At 42.6% G+C, this 22404-nt stretch overlaps 3 non-coding genes across 3 annotated transcripts; all 3 read right to left on the reverse strand.

Annotated features, from left to right (window-relative positions):
- Nucleotides 1-6499: 6499 nt before the first annotated feature.
- On the reverse strand, nt 6500-6572 carry TRNAD-GUC (transfer RNA aspartic acid (anticodon GUC)). The gene has a single exon. It is a non-coding gene; the product is annotated as a tRNA-Asp (tRNA).
- A 1394-nt stretch (nt 6573-7966) lies between these two features.
- On the reverse strand, nt 7967-8039 carry TRNAD-GUC (transfer RNA aspartic acid (anticodon GUC)). Its single transcript has one exon. It is a non-coding gene; the product is annotated as a tRNA-Asp (tRNA).
- A 10183-nt stretch (nt 8040-18222) lies between these two features.
- TRNAD-GUC (transfer RNA aspartic acid (anticodon GUC)) lies at nt 18223-18295 on the reverse strand. The gene has a single exon. It is a non-coding gene; the product is annotated as a tRNA-Asp (tRNA).
- Nucleotides 18296-22404: the final 4109 nt, after the last annotated feature.

Genomic DNA, 22404 nt, shown 5'->3' on the forward strand with positions numbered 1-22404 from the left:
GAAAGTGATTTCATCTCGATTGAACAATAATTAAAAATTTACCCCGATTTTTAATAACATTTTCAAAATCGACGTTTCACGGCCAAAGAAGCATACTTTGAGTATTTCGTCACTATTTTCAAATATATTCATTGAAACCATTATTTTTATACTTTTTGCTTTAATTCAAGCAGTGTAACGATATTCATTCAAAAAACTGTTAAAATTCAATTTTCAATAAGAAATCGTAATCACGGATTTTTGGTCTTGAAGAAGAAAAACCTGCGAATTTTTCGGTACTTTTTTGAATGAATTTTTTTCTGGAGAAATTTTTGACCGAATTCAGCTTAATTCCCTATAAAACACTCATTGAAAGTGATTTCATCTCGATTGAACAATAAATAAAAATGTACCTCGATTTTTAATAACATTTTCAAAATCGACGTAACTCGGCCTAAGAAAAACATTTTGAGTATTTGTTCACTGTTTTGAAATATAACCACTGAAACCTTTATTTTTGTAATTTTTGCGTTAATTCAAGCAAATGTAACGATATTCATTCAACAAACTGTTAAAATTCAATTTTAAATAAGAAATCGTTGTCACGGATATGGTATCTTGAAGAAAAAAAACATGCGATTTTTTCGGTACACTTTTGAATGCATTTTTTTTGGAGAAATGTTTGACCGAATTCAGCTTAATTCCCTATAAAACACTCTTTGAAAGTGATTTCATCTTGATTGAACAATAATTAAAAATTTACCTCGATTTTTAATAACATTTTCAAAATCGACGTTTCACGGCCAAAGAAGCATACTTTGAGTATTTCTTCACTATTTTCAAATATATTCACTGAAACCATTATTTTTATACTTTTTGCTTTAATTCAAGCAATGTAACGATATTCATTCAAAAAACTGTTAAAATTCAATTTTCAGTAAGAAATCGTATTCACGGATTTTGTGTCTTGAAGAAGAAAAACCTGCGATTTTTTCGGTACTTTTTTGAATGAATTTTTTTCTGGAGAAATTTTTGACCGAATTCAGCTTAATTCCCTATAAAACACTCATTGAAAGTGATTTCATCTCGATTGAACAATAAATAAAAATGTACCTCGATTTTTAATAACATTTTCAAAATCGACGTAACTCAACCTAAGGAAAACATTTTGAGTATTTGTTCACTGTTTTCAAATATAACCACTGAAACCATTATTTTTGTAATTTTTGCGTTAATTCAAGCAAATGTAACGATATTCATTCAAAAAACTGTTAAAATTCAATTTTAAATAAGAAATCGTTGTCACGGATTTTGTATCTTGAAGAAAAAAAACATGCAATTTTTTCGGTACACTTTTGAATGCATTTTTTTCTGGAGAAATGTTTGACCGAATTCAGCTTAATTCCCTATAAAACACTCATTGAAAGTGATTTCATCTCGATTGAACAATAATTAAAAATTTACCTCGATTTTTAATAACATTTTCAAAATCGACGTTTCACGGCCAAAGAAGCTTACTTCGAGTATTTCTTCACTATTTTCAAACATGTTCACTGAAACCATTATTTTTATACTTTTTGCTTTAATTCAAGCAAATGTAACGATATTCAATCAAAAAACTGTTAAAATTAAATTTTTCAATAAGAAATCGTTGTCACGGATTATGTATCTTGAAGAAGAAAAACATGCGATTTTTTCGGTACTTTTTTGAATGCATTTTTTTCAGGAGAAATTTTTGACCGAATTCAACTTAATTCCCTATAAAACACTCATTAAAAGTGATTTCATCTCGATTGAACAATAAATAAAAATGTACCTCGATTTTTAATAACATTTTCAAAATCGACGTAACTCGGCCTAAGAAAAACATTTTGAGTATTTGTTCACTGTTTTCAAATATAACCACTGAAACCATTATTTTTGTAATTTTTGCGTTAATTCAAGCAAATGTAACGATATTCATTCAACAAACTGTTAAAATTCAATTTTAAATAAGAAATCGTTGTCACGGATTTTGTATCTTGAAGAAAAAAAACATGCAATTTTTTCGGTACACTTTTGAATGCATTTTTGTCTGGAGAAATGTTTGACCGAATTCAGCTTAATTCCCTATAAAACACTCATTGAAAGTGATTTCATCTCGATTGAACAATAATTAAAAATTTACCTCGATTTTTAATAACATTTTCAAAATCGACGTTTCACGGCCAAAGAAGCTTACTTCGAGTATTTCTTCACTATTTTCAAATATGTTCACTGAAACCATTATTTTTATACTTTTTGCTTTAATTCAAGCAAATGTAACGATATTCAATCAAAAAACTGTTAAAATTAAATTTTTCAATAAGAAATCGTTGTCACGGATTATGTATCTTGAAGAAGAAAAACATGCGATTTTTTCGGTACTTTTTTGAATGCATTTTTTTCAGGAGAAATTTTTGACCGAATTCAACTTAATTCCCTATAAAACACTCATTAAAAGTGATTTCATCTCGATTGAACAATAAATAAAAATGTACCTCGATTTTTAATAACATTTTCAAAATCGACGTAACTCGGCCTAAGAAAAACATTTTGAGTATTTGTTCACTGTTTTCAAATATAACCACTGAAACCATTATTTTTGTAATTTTTGCGTTAATTCAAGCAAATGTAACGATATTCATTCAACAAACTGTTAAAATTCAATTTTAAATAAGAAATCGTTGTCACGGATATTGTATCTTGAAGAAAAAAAACATGCGATTTTTTCGGTACACTTTTGAATGCATTTTTTTTTTTGGAGAAATGTTTGACCGAATTCAGCTTAATTCCCTATAAAACACTCTTTGAAAGTGATTTCATCTCGATTTAACAATAATTAAAAATTTACCTCGATTTTTAATAACATTTTCAAAATCGACGTTTCACGGACAAAGAAGCATATTTTGAGTATTTCTTCACTATTTTCAAAAATAACCACTGAAACCATTATTTTTATACTTTTTGCTTTAATTCAAGCAAATGTAACGATATTCATTCAAAAAACTGTTAAAATTCAATTTTCAATAAGAAATCGTATTCACGGATTTTGTGTCTTGAAGAAGAAAAACCTGCAAATTTTTCGGTACTTTTTTGAATGAATTTTTTTCTGGAGAAATTTTTGACCGAATTCAGCTTAATTCCCTATAAAACACTCATTTAAAGTGATTTCATCTCGATTGAACAATAAATAAAAATGTACCTCGATTTTTAATAACATTTTCAAAATCGACGTAACTCGGCCTAAGAAAAACATTTTGAGTATTTGTTCACTGTTTTCAAATATAACCACTGAAACCATTATTTTTGTAATTTTTGCGTTAATTCAAGCAAATGTAACGATATTCATTCAACAAACTGTTAAAATTCAATTTTAAATAAGAAATCGTTGTCACGGATATTGTATCTTGAAGAAAAAAAACATGCGATTTTTTCGGTACACTTTTGAATGCATTTTTTTTTGGAGAAATGTTTGACCGAATTCAGCTTAATTCCCTATAAAACACTCTTTGAAAGTGATTTCATCTCGATTGAACAATAATTAAAAATTTACCTCGATTTTTAATAACATTTTCAAAATCGACGTTTCACGGCCAAAGAAGCATACTTTGAGTATTTCTTCACTATTTTCAAATATGTTCACTGAAACCTTTATTTTTATACTTTTTGCTTTAATTCAAGCAATGTAACGATATTCATTCAAAAAACTGTTAAAATTCAATTTTCAGTAAGAAATCGTATTCACGGATTTTGTGTCTTGAAGAAGAAAAACCTGCGATTTTTTCGGTACTTTTTTGAATGAATTTTTTTCTGGAGAAATTTTTGACCGAATTCAGCTTAATTCCCTATAAAACACTCATTAAAAGTGATTTCATCTCGATTGAACAATAAATAAAAATGTACCTCGATTTTTAATAACATTTTCAAAATCGACGTTTCACGGCCAAAGAAGCATATTTTGAGTATTTCTTCACTATTTTCAAAAATAACCACTGAAACCATTATTTTTATACTTTTTGCTTTAATTCAAGCAAATGTAACGATATTCATTCAACAAACTGTTAAAATTCAATTTTAAATAAGAAATCGTTGTCACGGATTTTGTATCTTGAAGAAAAAAAAACATGCGATTTTTTCGGTACACTTTTGAATGCATTTTTTTCTGGAGAAATTTTTGACCGAATTCAGCTTAATTCCCTATAAAACACTCATTAAAAGTGATTTCATCTCGATTGAACAATATATAAAAATGTACCTCGATTTTTAATAACATTTTCAAAATCGACGTAACTCGGCCTAAGAAAAACATTTTGAGTATTTGTTCACTATTTTCAAATATAACCACTGAAACCATTATTTTTGTAATTTTTGCGTTAATTCAAGCAAATGTAACGATATTCATTCAACAAACTGTTAAAATTCAATTTTAAATAAGAAATCGTTGTCACGGATTTTGTATCTTGAAATAAAAAACATGCGATTTTTTCGGTACACTTTTAAATGCATTTTTTTCTGGAGAAATGTTTGACCGAATTCAGCTTAATTCCCTATAAAACACTCATTAAAAGTGATTTCATCTCGATTGAACAATAAATAAAAATGTACCTCGATTTTTAATAACATTTTCAAAATCGACGTTTCACGGCCAAAGAAGCATATTTTGAGTATTTCTTCACTATTTTCAAATATAACCACTGAAACCATTATTTTTATACTTTTTGCTTTAATTCAAGCAAATGTAACGATATTCATTCAAAAAACTGTTAAAATTCAATTTTTCAATAAGAAATCGTTGTCACGGATTTTGTATCTTGAAGAAGAAAAACATGCGATTTTTTCGGTACACTTTTGAATGCATTTTTTTCTGGAGAAAGTTTTGACCGAATTCAGCTTAATTCCCTATAAAACACTCATTGAAAGTGATTTCATCTCGATTTAACAATAATTAAAAATTTACCTCGATTTTTAATAACATTTTCAAAATCGACGTTTCACGGCCAAAGAAGCATACTTTGAGTATTTCTTCACTATTTTCAAATATGTTCACTGAAACTATTATTTTTATACTTTTTGCTTTAATTCAAGCAAATGTAACGATATTCAATCAAAAAACTGTTAAAATTAAATTTTTCAATAAGAAATCGTTGTCACGGATTTTGTATCTTGAAGAAGAAAAAAATGCGATTTTTTCGGTACTTTTTTGAATGCATTTTTTTCTGGAGAAATTTTTGACCGAATTCAGCTTAATTCCCTATAAAACACTCAATAAAAGTGATTGTGTAAAAACCTTGACTTTTTACGTCACATCTGAGACCTCACAACACTGCTCCCGGATGGGCTCGAACCACCAACCTATTGGTTAACAGCCGAACGCGCTAACCATTGCGCCACGGAAGCCCAAAAGTTAAATGTTCGTCTGGTGTTGTGGAAAAACTCTGACATTTTACGTTACATCTGAGACGTCACAACACCGCTCCCGGGAGGGCTCGAACCACCAACCTTTCGGTTAACAGCTGAACGCGCTGACCATTGCGCCACTGAAGCCCAAAAATTAAATTTTCGTCAGGTATTGAGGTAAAACCTTGACTTTTTACTTCTCATCTGAGACCTCACAACACCGCTCCCGGATGGGCTCGAACCACCAACCTTTCGGTTAACAGCCGAACGCGCTAACCATTCGCCACGGACGCCCAAAAATTAAATGGTCGTCAGGTATTGTGGAAAAACTTTGGCTATTTACGTTACATTTGAGATCCAAAAACACCGCTCCCGGGTGGGTTCGAACCACCAACCTATTGGTTAACAGCCGAACGCGCTAACCATTGAGCCACGGAAGATCAGAAATTAAATGGTTGTCACGTATTGTGGAAAAGTTTTGACCTTTAACGCTACATCTGAGACCCCACAACACCTCTTCCGGGTGGGCTCAAACCACCAACCTTTCGATTAAGAGCTGGACGCGCTAATTACTGCGCCACGGAAGCCCAAAAATTAAATGTTCGTCAGTTATTGTGGAAAAACTCTGACATTTTACGTAACATCTGAGACGTCACAACACCGCTCCCGGATGGGCTCGAACCACCAACCTTTCGGTTAACAGCTGAACGCGCTGACCATTGCGCCACTGAAGCCCAAAAATTAAATTTTCGTCAGGTATTGAGGTAAAACTTTGACTTTTTACTTCACATCCTAGACCTCACAACACTGCTCCCGGATGGGCTCCAACCACCAACCTTTCGATTGACAGCCGAACGTGCTAACCATTGAGCCACGGAAGCTCAGAAATTAAATGGTTGTCACGTATTGTGGAAAAGTTTTGACTTTTTACGCTACATCTGAGACCCCACAACACCTCTTCCGGGTGGGCTCGAACCACCAACCTTTCGATTAACAGCTGAACGCGCTGACCATTGCGCCACTGAAGCCCAAAAATTAAATTTTCGTCAGGTATTGAGGTAAAACTTTGACTTTTTACTTCACATCCTAGACCTCACAACACCGCTCCCGGATGGGCTCCAACCACCAACCTTTCGATTGACAGCCGAACGCGCTAACCATTGAGCCACGGAAGCTCAGAAATTAAATGGTTGTCACGTATTGTGGAAAAGTTTTGACTTTTTACGCTACATCTGAGACCCCACAACACCTCTTCCGGGTGGGCTCGAACCACCAACCTTTCGATTAACAGCTGAACGCGCTAACCATTGCGCCACGGAAGCCCAAAAATTAAATGTTCGTCAGGTATTGTGGAAAAACTGACATTTTACGTTACATCTGAGACATCACAACACCGCTCCCGGATGGGCTAGAACCTCCAACCTATTGGTTAACAGCCGAACGCGCTAACCATTGAGCCACGGAAGCTCAGAAATTAAATGGTTGTCAGGTATTGTGGAAAAGTTTTGACTTTTTACGCTACATCTCAGACCCCACAACACCTCTTCCGGGTGGGCTCGAACCACCAACCTTTCGATTAACAGCCGAACGCGCTAACCATTCGCCACGGACGCCCAAAAATTAAATGGTCGTCAGGTATTGTGGAAAAACTTTGGCTATTTACGTTACATTTGAGATCCAAAAACACCGCTCCCGGGTGGGTTCGAACCACCAACCTATTGGTTAACAGCCGAACGCGCTAACCATTGAGCCACGGAAGATCAGAAATTAAATGGTTGTCACGTATTGTGGAAAAGTTTTGACTTTTAACGCTACATCTGAGACCCCACAACACCTCTTCCGGGTGGGCTCAAACCAACAACCTTTCGATTAAGAGCTGGACGCGCTAATTACTGCGCCACGGAAGCCCAAAAATTAAATGTTCGTCAGGTATTGTGGAAAAACTCTGACATTTTACGTAACATCTGAGACGTCACAACACCGCTCCCGGATGGGCTCGAACCACCAACCTTTCGGTTAACAGCCGAACGCGCTAGCCATTGCGCCACGGACGCCCAAAAATTAAATGGTTGTCAGGTATTGTTGAAAAGTTACGACTTTTCACGCTACATCTGAGACCCCACAAATCCTCTCTCGTTTGGGCTCGAACCACCAACCTTTTGGTTAACAGCTGAACGCACTAACCATTGCGCCACGGAAGCCCAAAAATTAAATGGTCGTCAGGTATTGTAGAAAAACTTTGGCTATTTACGTTACGTTTGAGATCCAAAAACACCGCTCCCGGGTGGGCTCGAACCACCAAGCTATTGGTTAACAGCCGAACGCGCTAACCATTGAGCCACGAAAGATCAGAAAATAAATGGTTATCACGTATTATGGAAAAAGTTTGACTTTTCACGCTACATCTGAGACGTCACAACACCGCTCCCGGGAGGGCTCGAACCACCAACCTTTCGGTTAACAGCTGAACGCGCTGACCATTGCGCCACTGAAGCCCAAAAATTAAATTTTCGTCAGGTATTGAGGTAAAACTTTGACTTTTTACTTCACATCCTAGACCTCACAACACCGCTCCCGGATGGGCTCCAACCACCAACCTTTCGATTGACAGCCGAACGCGCTAACCATTGAGCCACGGAAGCTCAGAAATTAAATGGTTGTCACGTATTGTGGAAAAGTTTTGACTTTTTACGCTACATCTGAGACCCCACAACACCTCTTCCGGGTGGGCTCGAACCACCAACCTTTCGATTAACAGCTGAACGCGCTAACCATTGCGCCACGGAAGCCCAAAAATTAAATGTTCGTCAGGTATTGTGGAAAAACTGACATTTTACGTTACATCTGAGACATCACAACACCGCTCCCGGATGGGCTAGAACCTCCAACCTATTGGTTAACAGCCGAACGCGCTAACCATTGAGCCACGGAAGCTCAGAAATTAAATGGTTGTCAGGTATTGTTGAAAAGTTACGACTTTTCAAGCTACATCTGAGACCCCACAAAACCTCTCTCGTTTGGGCTCGAACCACCAACCTTTCGGTTAACAGCTGAACGCGCTGACCATTGCGCCACTGAAGCCCAAAAATTAAATGTTCGTCAGGTATTGTGGAAAAACTCCGACATTTTACGTTACATCTGAGACGTCACAACACTTCTCCCGGATGGGCTCGAACCACCAACCTATTGGTTAATAGCCGAACGCGCTAACCATTGCGCCACTGAAGCCCAAAAATTAAATTTTCGTCAGGTATTGAGGTAAAACTTTGACTTTTTACTTCACATCTGAGGCCTCAAAACACCGCTCCCGGATGGGCTCGAACCACCAACCTTTCGGTTAACAGCCGAACGCGCTAGCCATTGCGCCACGGACGCCCAAAAAAAATGGTCGTCAGGTATTGCGGAAAAACTTTGGCTATTTACGTTACATTTGAGATCCAAAAACACCGCTCCCGGGTGGGCTCGAACCACCAAGCTATTGATTAACAGCCGAACGCGCTAACCATTGAGCCACGAAAGATCAGAAAATAAATGGTTATCACGTATTATGGAAAAAGTTTGACATTTTACGTTACATCTGAGACGTCACAACACCGCTCCCGGGAGGGCTCGAACCACCAACCTTTCGGTTAACAGCTGAACGCGCTGACCATTGCGCCACTGAAGCCCAAAAATTAAATTTTCGTCAGGTATTGAGGTAAAACCTTGTCTTTTTACTTCACATCTGAGACCTCACAACACCGCTCCCGGATGGGCTCGAACCACCAACCTTTCGGTTAACAGCCGAACGCGCTAACCATTCGCCACGGACGCCCAAAAATTAAATGGTCGTCAGGTATTGTGGAAAAACTTTGGCTATTTACGTTACATTTGAGATCCAAAAACACCGCTCCCGGGTGGGCTCGAACCACCAACCTATTGGTTAACAGCCGAACGCGCTAACCATTGAGCCACGGAAGATCAGAAATTAAATGGTTGTCACGTATTGTGGAAAAGTTTTGACTTTTAACGCTACATCTGAGACCCCACAACACCTCTTCCGGTGGGCTCGAACCACCAACCTTTCGATTAAGTGCTCGACGCGCTAATTATTGCGCCACGGAAGGCCAAAAATTAAATGTTCGTCAGGTATTGTGGAAAAACTCCGACATTTTACGTTACATCTGAGACGTCACAACACCGCTCACGGGAGGGCTCGAACCACCAACCTTTCGGTTAACAGCTGAACGCGCTGACCATTGCGCCACTGAAGCCCAAAAATTAAATTTTCGTCAGGTATTGAGGTAAAACTTTGACTTTTTACTTCACATCCTAGACCCCACAACACCTCTTCCGGTGGGCTCGAACCACCAACCTTTCGATTAAGTGCTCGACGCGCTAATTATTGCGCCACGGAAGGCCAAAAATTAAATGTTCGTCAGGTATTGTGGAAAAACTCTGACATTTTACGTTACATCTGAGACATCACAACACCGCTCCCGGATGGGCTAGAACCTCCAACCTATTGGTTAACAGCCGAACGCGCTAACCATTGAGCCACGGAAGCTCAGAAATTAAATGGTTGTCAGGTATTGTTGAAAAGTTACGACTTTTCAAGCTACATCTGAGACCCCACAAAACCTCTCTCGTTTGGGCTCGAACCACCAACCTTTCGGTTAACAGCTGAACGCGCTGAGAATTGCGCCACTGAAGCCCAAAAATTAAATTTTCGTCAGGTATTGAGGTAAAACTTTGACTTTTTACTTCACATCTGAGGCCTCACAACACCGCTCCCGGATGGGCTCGAACCACCGACCTTTCGGTTAACAGCCGAACGCGCTAACCATTGCGCCACGGACGCCCAAAAAAATGGTCGTCAGGTATTGCGGAAAAACTTTGGCTATTTACGTTACATTTGAGATCCAAAAACACCGCTCTCGGGTGGGCTCGAACCACCAAACTATTGGTTAACAGCCGAACGCGCTAACCATTGAGCCACGAAAGATCAGAAAATAAATGGTTATCACGTATTATGGAAAAAGTTTGACTTTTCACGCTTCATCTGAGACCTCACAACACCTCTCCCGGGTGGGCTCGAATACCAACCTTTCGATTAACAGCTGAACGCGCTAACCATTGCGCCACGGAAGCCCAAAAATTAAATGCTCGTCAGGTATTGTGGAAAAACTCTGACATTTTACGTTACATCTGAGACGTCACAACACCGCTCCCGGGAGGGCTCGAACCACCAACCTTTCGGTTAACAGCTGAACGCGCTGACCATTGCGCCACTGAAGCCCAAAAATTAAATTTTCGTCAGGTATTGAGGTAAAACCTTGTCTTTTTACTTCACATCTGAGACCTCACAACACCGCTCCCGGATGGGCTCGAACCACCAACCTTTCGGTTAACAGCCGAACGCGCTAACCATTCGCCACGGACGCCCAAAAATTAAATGGTCGTCAGGTATTGTGGAAAAACTTTGGCTATTTACGTTACATTTGAGATCCAAAAACACCGCTCCCGGGTGGGCTCGAACCAACAACCTATTGGTTAACAGCCGAACGCGCTAACCATTGAGCCACGAAAGATCAGAAAATAAATGGTTATCACGTATTATGGAAAAAGTTTGACTTTTCACGCTTCATCTGAGACCTCACAACACCTCTCCCGGGTGGGCTCGAATACCAACCTTTCGATTAACAGCTGAACGCGCTAACCATTGCGCCACGGAAGCCCAAAAATTAAAGGCTCGTCAGGTATTGTGGAAAAACTCTGACATTTTTCGTTACATCTTTGACGTCACAACACCGCTCCCGGATGGGCTCGAACCACCAACCTTTCGGTTAACAGCCGAACGCGCTAGCCATTGCGCCACGGACGCCCAAAAATTAAATGGTTGTCAGGTTTTGTTGAAAAGTTACGACTTTTCACGCTACATCTGAGACCCCACAAAACCTCTCTTTTGGGCTCGAACCACCAACCTTTCGGTTAACAGCTGAACGCGCTGACCATTGCGCCACTGAAGCCCAAAAATTAAATTTTCGTCAGGTATTGAGGTAAAACCTTGTCTTTTTACTTCACATCTGAGACCTCACAACACCGCTCCCGGATGGGCTCGAACCACCAACCTTTCGGTTAACAGCCGAACGCGCTAACCATTCGCCACGGACGCCCAAAAATTAAATGGTCGTCAGGTATTGTGGAAAAACTTTGGCTATTTACGTTACATTTGAGATCCAAAAACACCGCTCCCGGGTGGGCTCGAACCACCAACCTATTGGTTAACAGCCGAACGCGCTAACCATTGAGCCACGGAAGATCAGAAATTAAATGGTTGTCACGTATTGTGGAAAAGTTTTGACTTTTTACGCTACATCTGAGACCCCACAACACCTCTTCCGGGTGGGCTCGAACCACCAACCTTTCGATTAACAGCTGAACGCGCTAACCATTGCGCCACGGAAGCCCAAAAATTAAATGTTCGTCAGGTATTGTGGAAAAACTGACATTTTACGTTACATCTGAGACATCACAACACCGCTCCCGGATGGGCTAGAACCTCCAACCTATTGGTTAACAGCCGAACGCGCTAACCATTGAGCCACGGAAGCTCAGAAATTAAATGGTTGTCAGGTATTGTTGAAAAGTTACGACTTTTCAAGCTACATCTGAGACCCCACAAAACCTCTCTCGTTTGGGCTCGAACCACCAACCTTTCGGTTAACAGCTGAACGCGCTGACCATTGCGCCACTGAAGCCCAAAAATTAAATGTTCGTCAGGTATTGTGGAAAAACTCCGACATTTTACGTTACATCTGAGACGTCACAACACTTCTCCCGGATGGGCTCGAACCACCAACCTATTGGTTAATAGCCGAACGCGCTAACCATTGCGCCACTGAAGCCCAAAAATTAAATTTTCGTCAGGTATTGAGGTAAAACTTTGACTTTTTACTTCACATCTGAGGCCTCAAAACACCGCTCCCGGATGGGCTCGAACCACCAACCTTTCGGTTAACAGCCGAACGCGCTAGCCATTGCGCCACGGACGCCCAAAAAAAATGGTCGTCAGGTATTGCGGAAAAACTTTGGCTATTTACGTTACATTTGAGATCCAAAAACACCGCTCCCGGGTGGGCTCGAACCACCAACCTATTGGTTAACAGCCGAACGCGCTAACCATTGAGCCACGGAAGATCAGAAATTAAATGGTTGTCACGTATTGTGGAAAAGTTTTGACTTTTTACGCTACATCTGAGACCCCACAACACCTCTTCCGGGTGGGCTCGAACCACCAACCTTTCGATTAACAGCTGAACGCGCTAACCATTGCGCCACGGAAGCCCAAAAATTAAATGTTCGTCAGGTATTGTGGAAAAACTGACATTTTACGTTACATCTGAGACATCACAACACCGCTCCCGGATGGGCTAGAACCTCCAACCTATTGGTTAACAGCCGAACGCGCTAACCATTGAGCCACGGAAGCTCAGAAATTAAATGGTTGTCAGGTATTGTTGAAAAGTTACGACTTTTCAAGCTACATCTGAGACCCCACAAAACCTCTCTCGTTTGGGCTCGAACCACCAACCTTTCGGTTAACAGCTGAACGCGCTGACCATTGCGCCACTGAAGCCCAAAAATTAAATGTTCGTCAGGTATTGTGGAAAAACTCCGACATTTTACGTTACATCTGAGACGTCACAACACTTCTCCCGGATGGGCTCGAACCACCAACCTATTGGTTAATAGCCGAACGCGCTAACCATTGCGCCACTGAAGCCCAAAAATTAAATTTTCGTCAGGTATTGAGGTAAAACTTTGACTTTTTACTTCACATCTGAGGCCTCAAAACACCGCTCCCGGATGGGCTCGAACCACCAACCTTTCGGTTAACAGCCGAACGCGCTAGCCATTGCGCCACGGACGCCCAAAAAAAATGGTCGTCAGGTATTGCGGAAAAACTTTGGCTATTTACGTTACATTTGAGATCCAAAAACACCGCTCCCGGGTGGGCTCGAACCACCAAGCTATTGATTAACAGCCGAACGCGCTAACCATTGAGCCACGAAAGATCAGAAAATAAATGGTTATCACGTATTATGGAAAAAGTTTGACATTTTACGTTACATCTGAGACGTCACAACACCGCTCCCGGGAGGGCTCGAACCACCAACCTTTCGGTTAACAGCTGAACGCGCTGACCATTGCGCCACTGAAGCCCAAAAATTAAATTTTCGTCAGGTATTGAGGTAAAACCTTGTCTTTTTACTTCACATCTGAGACCTCACAACACCGCTCCCGGATGGGCTCGAACCACCAACCTTTCGGTTAACAGCCGAACGCGCTAGCCATTGCGCCACGGACGCCCAAAAATTAAATGGTTGTCAGGTTTTGTTGAAAGTTACGACTTTTCACGCTACATCTGAGACCCCACAAAACCTCTCTTTTGGGCTCGAACCACCAACCTTTCGGTTAACAGCTGAACGCGCTAACCATTGCGCCACGGAAGCCCAAAAATTAAATGGTCGTCAGGTATTGCGGAAAAACTTTGGCTATTTACGTTACATTTGAGATCCAAAAACACCGCTCCCGGGTGGGCTCGAACCACCAAGCTATTGGTTAACAGCCGAACGCGCTAACCATTGAGCCACGAAAGATCAGAAAATAAATGGTTATCACGTATTATGGAAAAAGTTTGACTTTTCACGCTTCATCTGAGACCTCACAACACCTCTCCCGGGTGGGCTCGAATACCAACCTTTCGATTAACAGCTGAACGCGCTAACCATTGCGCCACGGAAGCCCAAAAATTAAATGCTCGTCAGGTATTGTGGAAAAACTCTGACATTTTACGTTACATCTGAGACGTCACAACACCGCTCCCGGGAGGGCTCGAACCACCAACCTTTCGGTTAACAGCTGAACGCGCTGACCATTGCGCCACTGAAGTCCAAAAATTAAATTTTCGTCAGGTATTGAGGTAAAACCTTGTGTTTTTACTTCACATCTGAGACCTCACAACACCGCTCCCGGATGGGCTCGAACCACCAACCTTTCGGTTAACAGCCGAACGCGCTAACCATTCGCCACGGACGCCCAAAAATTAAATGGTCGTCAGGTATTGTGGAAAAACTTTGGCTATTTACGTTACATTTGAGATCCAAAAACACCGCTCCCGGGTGGGCTCGAACCACCAACCTATTGGTTAACAGCCGAACGCGCTAACCATTGAGCCACGGAAGATCAGAAATTAAATGGTTGTCACGTATTGTGGAAAAGTTTTGACTTTTAACGCTACATCTGAGACCCCACAACACCTCTTCCGGTGGGCTCGAACCACCAACCTTTCGATTAAGTGCTCGACGCGCTAATTATTGCGCCACGGAAGGCCAAAAATTAAATGTTCGTCAGGTATTGTGGAAAAACTCTGACATTTTACGTAACATCTGAGACGTCGCAGCACCGCTCCCGGATGGGCTCGAACCACCAACATTTCGGTTAACAGCCGAACGCGCTAGCCATTGCGCCACGGACGCCCAAAAATTAAATGGTTGTCAGGTTTTGTTGAAAAGTTACGACTTTTCACGCTACATCTGAGACCCCACAAAACCTCTCTTTTGGGCTCGAACCACCAACCTTTCGGTTAACAGCTGAACGCGCTAACCATTGCGCCACGGAAGCCCAAAAATTAAATGGTCGTCAGGTATTGTGGAAAAACTTTGGCTATTTACGTTACATTTGAGATCCAAAAACACCGCTCCCGGGTGGGCTCGAACAACCAAGCTAATGGTTAACAGCCGAACGCGCTAACCATTGAGCCACGAAAGATCAGAAAATAAATGGTTATCACGTATTATGGAATAAGTTTGACTTTTCACGCTACATCTGAGACCTCACAACACCTCTCCCGGGTGGGCTCGAACCACCAGCCTTTCGATTAACAGCTGAACGCGCTAACCATTGCGCCACGGAAGCCCAAAAAATAAATGCTCGTCAGGTATTGAGGTAAAACTTTGACTTTTTACTTCACATCCGAGACCTCACAACACCGCTCCCGGATGGGCTCGAACCACCAACCTTTCGATTAACAGCCGAACGCGCTAACCATTGAGCCACGGAAGCTCAGAAATTAAATGGTTGTCACGTATTGTGGAAAAGTTTTGACTTTTTACCCTACATCTGAGACCCCACATCACCTCTTCCGGGTGGGCTCGAACCACCAACCTTTCGATTAACAGCTGAACGCGCTAACCATTGCGCCATGGAAGCCCAAAAATTAAATGTTCGTCAGGTATTGTGGAAAAACTCTGACATTTTACGTTACATCTGAGACATCACAACACCGCTCCCGGATGGGCTAGAACCACCAACCTATTGGTTAACAGCCGAACGCGCTAACCATTGAGCCACGGAATCTCAGAAATTAAATGGTTGTCAGGTATTGTTGAAAAGTTACGACTTTTCACGCTACATCTGAGACCCCACAAAACCTCTCTCGTTTGGGCTCGAACCACCAACCTTTCGATTGAAAGCCGAACGCGCTAACCATTGAGCCACGGAAGCTCAGAAATTAAAAGGTTGTCACGTATTGTGGAAAAGTTTTGACTTTTTACGCTACATCTGAGACCCCACAACACCTCTTCCGGGTGGGCTCGAACCACCAACCTTTCGATTAACAGCTGAACGCGCTGACCATTGCGCCACTGAAGCCCAAAAATTAAATGTTCGTCAGGTATTGTGGAAAAACTCTGACATTTTACGTTACATCTGAGACGTCACATCACTTCTCCCGGATGGGCTCGAACCACCAACCTATTGGTTAATAGCCGAACGCGCTAACCATTGCGCCACTGAAGCCCAAAAATTAAATTTTCGTCAGGTATTGAGGTAAAACTTTGACTTTTTCCTTCACATCTGAGGCCTCACAACACCGCTCCCGGATGGGCTCGAACCACCAACCTTTCGGTTAACAGCCGAATGCGCTAACCATTCGCCACGGACGCCCAAAAATTAAATGGTCGTCAGGTATTGTGGAAAAACTCTGACATTTTACGTTACATCTGAGACGTCACAACACTTCTCCCGGATAGGCTCGAACCACCAACCAATAGGTTAACAGCCGAACGCGCTAACCATTGAGCCACAGAAGCTCAGAAATTAAATGGTTGTTAGGTTTTGTGGATAAGTTATGACTTTTTACGTTACATCTGAGACCCTACAACACCTCTCCCAGGTGGGCTCGAACCACCATCCTTTCGGTTAACAGCCGAACGCGCTAACCATTTCGCCAAGGAAGCCCAAAAATTAAATGGTTGTCACGTATTGTGGAAAAGTTTTGACTTTTAACGCTACATCTGAGACCCCACAACACCTCTTCCGGGTGGGCTCGAACCACCAACCTTTCGATTAAGAGCTGGACGCGCTAATTACTGCGCCACGGAAGCCCAAAAATTAAATGTTCGTCAGGTATTGTGGAAAAACTCTGACATTTTACGTAACATCTGAGACGTCACAACACCGCTCCCGGATGGGCTCGAACCACCAACCTTTCGGTTAACAGCCGAACGCGCTAGCCATTGCGCCACGGACGCCCAAAAATTAAATGGTTGTCAGGTATTGTTGAAAAACTTTGGCTATTTACGTTACATTTGAGATCCAAAAACACCGCTCCCGGGTGGGCTCGAACCACCAAGCTATTGGTTAACAGCCGAACGCGCTAACCATTGAGCCACGAAAGATCAGAAAATAAATGGTTATCACGTATTATGGAAAAAGTTTGACTTTTCACGCTACATCTGAGACCTCACAACACCTCTCCCGGGTGGGCTCGAACCACAAACCTTTCGATTAACAGCTGAACGCGCTAACCATTGCGCCACGGAAGCCCAAAAATTAAATGCTCGTCAGGTATTGTGGAAAAACTCTCACATTTTACGTTACATCTGAGACGTCACAACACCGCTCCCGGGTGGGCTCGAACCACCAAGCTATTGGTTAACAGCCGAACGCGCTAACCATTGAGCCACGAAAGATCAGAAAATAAATGGTTATCACGTATTATGGATAAACTTTGACTTTTTACTTCACATCTGAGGCCTCACAACACCGCTCCCGGATGGGCTCGAACCACCAACCTTTCGGTTAACAGCCGAACGCGCTAACCATTCGCCACGGACGCCCAAAAATTAAATGGTCGTCAGGTATTGTGGAAAAACTTTGGCTATTTACGTTACATTTGAGATCCAAAAACACCGCTCCCGGGTGGGCTCGAACCACCAACCTATTGGTTAACAGCCGAACGCGCTAACCATTGAGCCACGGAAGATCAGAAATTAAATGGTTGTCACGTATTGTGGAAACGTTTTGACTTTTAACGCTACATCTGAGACCCCACAACACCTCTTCTGGATGGGCTCAAACCACCAACCTTTCGATTAAGAGCTGGACGCGCTAATTACTGCGCCACGGAAGCCCAAAAATTAAATGTTCGTCAGGTATTGTGGAAAAACTCTGACATTTTACGTAACATCTGAGACGTCACAACACCGCTCCCGGATGGGCTCGAACCACCAACCTTTCGGTTAACAGCCGAACGCGCTAGCCATTGCGCCACGGACGCCCAAAAATTAAATGGTTGTCAGGTATTGTTGAAAATTTACGACTTTTCACGCTACATCTGAGACCCCACAAAACCTCTCTCGTTTGGGCTCGAACCACCAACCTTTCGGTTAACAGCTGAACGCGCTGACCATTGCGCCACTGAAGCCCAAAAATTAAATTTTCGTCAGTTATTGAGGTAAAACTTTGACTTTTTACTTCACATCCGAGACCTCACAACACCGCTCCCGGATGGGCTCGAACCACCAACCTTTCGATTGACAGCCGAACGCGCTAACCATTGAGCCACGGAAGCTCAGAAATTAAATGGTTGTCACGTATTGTGGAAAAGTTTTGACTTTTTACGCTACATCTGAGACCCCACAACACCTCTTCCGGGCGGGCTCGAACCACCAACCCTTCGATTAACAGCTGAACGCGCTAACCATTGCGCCACGGAAGCCCAAAAATTAAATGTTCGTCAGGTATTGTGGAAAAACTCTGACATTTTACGTTACATCTGAGACGTCACAACACCGCTCCCGGGAGGGCTCGAACCACCAACCTTTCGATTAACAGCTGAACGCGCTGACCATTGCGCCACTGAAGCCCAAAAATTAAATTTTCGTCAGGTATTGAGGTAAAACCTTGACTTTTTACTTCTCATCTGAGACCTCACAACACCGCTCCCGGATGGGCTCGAACCACCAACCTTTCGGTTAACAGCCGAACGCGCTAAACATTCGCCACGGACGCCCAAAAATTAAATGGTCGTCAGGTATTGTGGAAAAACTTTGGCTATTTACGTTACATTTGAGATCCAAAAACACCGCTCCCGGGTGGGCTCGAACCACCAACCTATTGGTTAACAGCCGAACGCGCTAACCATTGAGCCACGGAAGATCAGAAATTAAATGGTTGTCACGTATTGTGGAAAAGTTTTGACTTTTAACGCTACATCTCAGACCCCACAACACCTCTTCTGGGTGGGCTCAAACCACCAACCTTTCGATTAAGAGCTGGACGCGCTAATTACTGCGCCACGGAAGCCCAAAAATTAAATGTTCGTCAGGTATTGTGGAAAAACTCTGACATTTTACGTAACATCTGAGACGTCACAACACCGCTCCCGGATGGGCTCGAACCACCAACCTTTCGGTTAACAGCCGAACGCGCTAGCCATTGCGCCACGGACCCCAAAAATTAAATGGTTGTCAGGTATTGTTGAAAAGTTACGACTTTTCACGCTACATCTGAGACCCCACAAATCCTCTCTCGTTTGGGCTCGAACCACCAACCTTTCGGTTAACAGCTGAACGCACTAACCATTGCGCCACGGAAGCCCAAAAATTAAATGGTCGTCAGGTATTGTAGAAAAACTTTGGCTATTTACGTTACATTTGAGATCCAAAAACACCGCTCCCGGGTGGGCTCGAACCACCAAGCTATTGGTTAACAGCCGAACGCGCTAACCATTGAGCCACGAAAGATCAGAAAATAAATGGTTATCACGTATTATGGAAAAAGTTTGACTTTTCACGCTACATCACAACACCTCTCCCGGGTGGGCTCGAACCACCAACCTTTCGATTAACAGCTGAACGCGCTAACCATTGCGCCACGGAAGCCCAAAAATTAAATGCTCGTCAGGTATTGTGGAAAAACTCTCACATTTTACGTTACATCTGAGACGTCACAACACCGCTCCCGGGTGGGCTCGAACCACCAAGCTATTGGTTAACAGCCGAACGCGCTAACCATTGAGCCACGAAACATCAGAAAATAAATGGTTATCACGTATTATGGATAAACTTTGACTTTTTACTTCACATCTGAGGCCTCACAACACCGCTCCCGGATGGGCTCGAACCACCAACCTTTCGGTTAACAGCCGAACGCGCTAACCATTCGCCACGGACGCCCAAAAATTAAATGGTCGTCAGGTATTGTGGAAAAACTTTGGCTATTTACGTTACATTTGAGATCCAAAAACACCGCTCCCGGGTGGGCTCGAACCACCAACCTATTGGTTAACAGCCGAACGCGCTAACCATTGAGCCACGGAAGATCAGAAATTAAATGGTTGTCACGTATTGTGGAAACGTTTTGACTTTTAACGCTACATCTGAGACCCCACAACACCTCTTCTGGATGGGCTCAAACCACCAACCTTTCGATTAAGAGCTGGACGCGCTAATTACTGCGCCACGGAAGCCCAAAAATTAAATGTTCGTCAGGTATTGTGGAAAAACTCTGACATTTTACGTAACATCTGAGACGTCACAACACCGCTCCCGGATGGGCTCGAACCACCAACCTTTCGGTTAACAGCCGAACGCGCTAGCCATTGCGCCACGGACGCCCAAAAATTAAATGGTTGTCAGGTATTGTTGAAAATTTACGACTTTTCACGCTACATCTGAGACCCCACAAAACCTCTCTCGTTTGGGCTCGAACCACCAACCTTTCGGTTAACAGCTGAACGCGCTGACCATTGCGCCACTGAAGCCCAAAAATTAAATGTTCGTCAGGTATTGTGGAAAAACTCCGACATTTTACGTTACATCTGAGACGTCACAACACTTCTCCCGGATGGGCTCGAACCACCAACCTATTGGTTTATAGCCGAACGCGCTAACCATTGCGCCACTGAAGCCCAAAAATTAAACTTTCGTCAGGTATTGAGGTAAAACTTTGACTTTTTACTTCACATCTGAGGCCTCACAACACCGCTCCCGGATGGGCTCGAACCACCAACCTTTCGGTTAACAGCAGACGCGCTAACCATTGCGCCACGGACGCCCAAAAAAAATGGTAGTCAGGTATTGAGGAAAAACTTTGGCTATTTACGTTACATTTGAGATCCAAAAACACCGCTCCCGGGTGGGCTCGAACCACCAAGCTATTGGTTAACAGCCGAACGCGCTAACCATTGAGCCACGAAAGATCAGAAAATAAATGGTTATCACGTATTATGGAAAAAGTTTGACTTTTCACGCTTCATCTGAGACCTCACAACACCTCTCCCGGGTGGGCTCGAATACCAACCTTTCGATTAACAGCTGAACGCGCTAACCATTGCGCCACGGAAGCCCAAAAATTAAATGCTCGTCAGGTATTGTGGAAAAACTCTGACATTTTACGTTACATCTGAGACGTCACAACACCGCTCCCGGGAGGGCTCGAACCACCAACCTTTCGGTTAACAGCCGAACGCGCTAGCCATTGCGCCACGGACGCCCAAAAATTAAATGGTTGTCAGGTATTGTTGAAAATTTACGACTTTTCACGCTACATCTGAGACCCCACAAAACCTCTCTCGTTTGGGCTCGAACCACCAACCTTTCGGTTAACAGCTGAACGCGCTGACCATTGCGCCACTGAAGCCCAAAAATTAAATGTTCGTCAGGTATTGTGGAAAAACTCCGACATTTTACGTTACATCTGAGACGTCACAACACTTCTCCCGGATGGGCTCGAACCACCAACCTATTGGTTTATAGCCGAACGCGCTAACCATTGCGCCACTGAAGCCCAAAAATTAAACTTTCGTCAGGTATTGAGGTAAAACTTTGACTTTTTACTTCACATCTGAGGCCTCACAACACCGCTCCCGGATGGGCTCGAACCACCAACCTTTCGGTTAACAGCAGACGCGCTAACCATTGCGCCACGGACGCCCAAAAAAAATGGTAGTCAGGTATTGAGGAAAAACTTTGGCTATTTACGTTACATTTGAGATCCAAAAACACCGCTCCCGGGTGGGCTCGAACCACCAAGCTATTGGTTAACAGCCGAACGCGCTAACCATTGAGCCACGAAAGATCAGAAAATAAATGGTTATCACGTATTATGGAAAAAGTTTGACTTTTCACGCTTCATCTGAGACCTCACAACACCTCTCCCGGGTGGGCTCGAATACCAACCTTTCGATTAACAGCTGAACGCGCTAACCATTGCGCCACGGAAGCCCAAAAATTAAATGCTCGTCAGGTATTGTGGAAAAACTCTGACATTTTACGTTACATCTGAGACGTCACAACACCGCTCCCGGGAGGGCTCGAACCACCAACCTTTCGGTTAACAGCTGAACGCGCTGACCATTGCGCCACTGAAGCCCAAAAATTAAATTTTCGTCAGGTATTGAGGTAAAACCTTGTCTTTTTACTTCACATCTGAGACCTCACAACACCGCTCCCGGATGGGCTCGAACCACCAACCTTTCGGTTAACAGCCGAACGCGCTAACCATTCGCCACGGACGCCCAAAAATTAAATGGTCGTCAGGTATTGTGGAAAAACTTTGGCTATTTACGTTACATTTGAGATCCAAAAACACCGCTCCCGGGTGGGCTCGAACCACCAACCTATTGGTTAACAGCCGAACGCGCTAACCATTGAGCCACGGAAGATCAGAAATTAAATG

Source organism: Phalangium opilio, unplaced genomic scaffold (genome assembly GCF_054372755.1).
Source record: "Phalangium opilio isolate 3A_F unplaced genomic scaffold, DU_Popi_V2 ptg000390l_1, whole genome shotgun sequence".
Classification (NCBI taxonomy): domain Eukaryota; kingdom Metazoa; phylum Arthropoda; class Arachnida; order Opiliones; family Phalangiidae; genus Phalangium; species Phalangium opilio.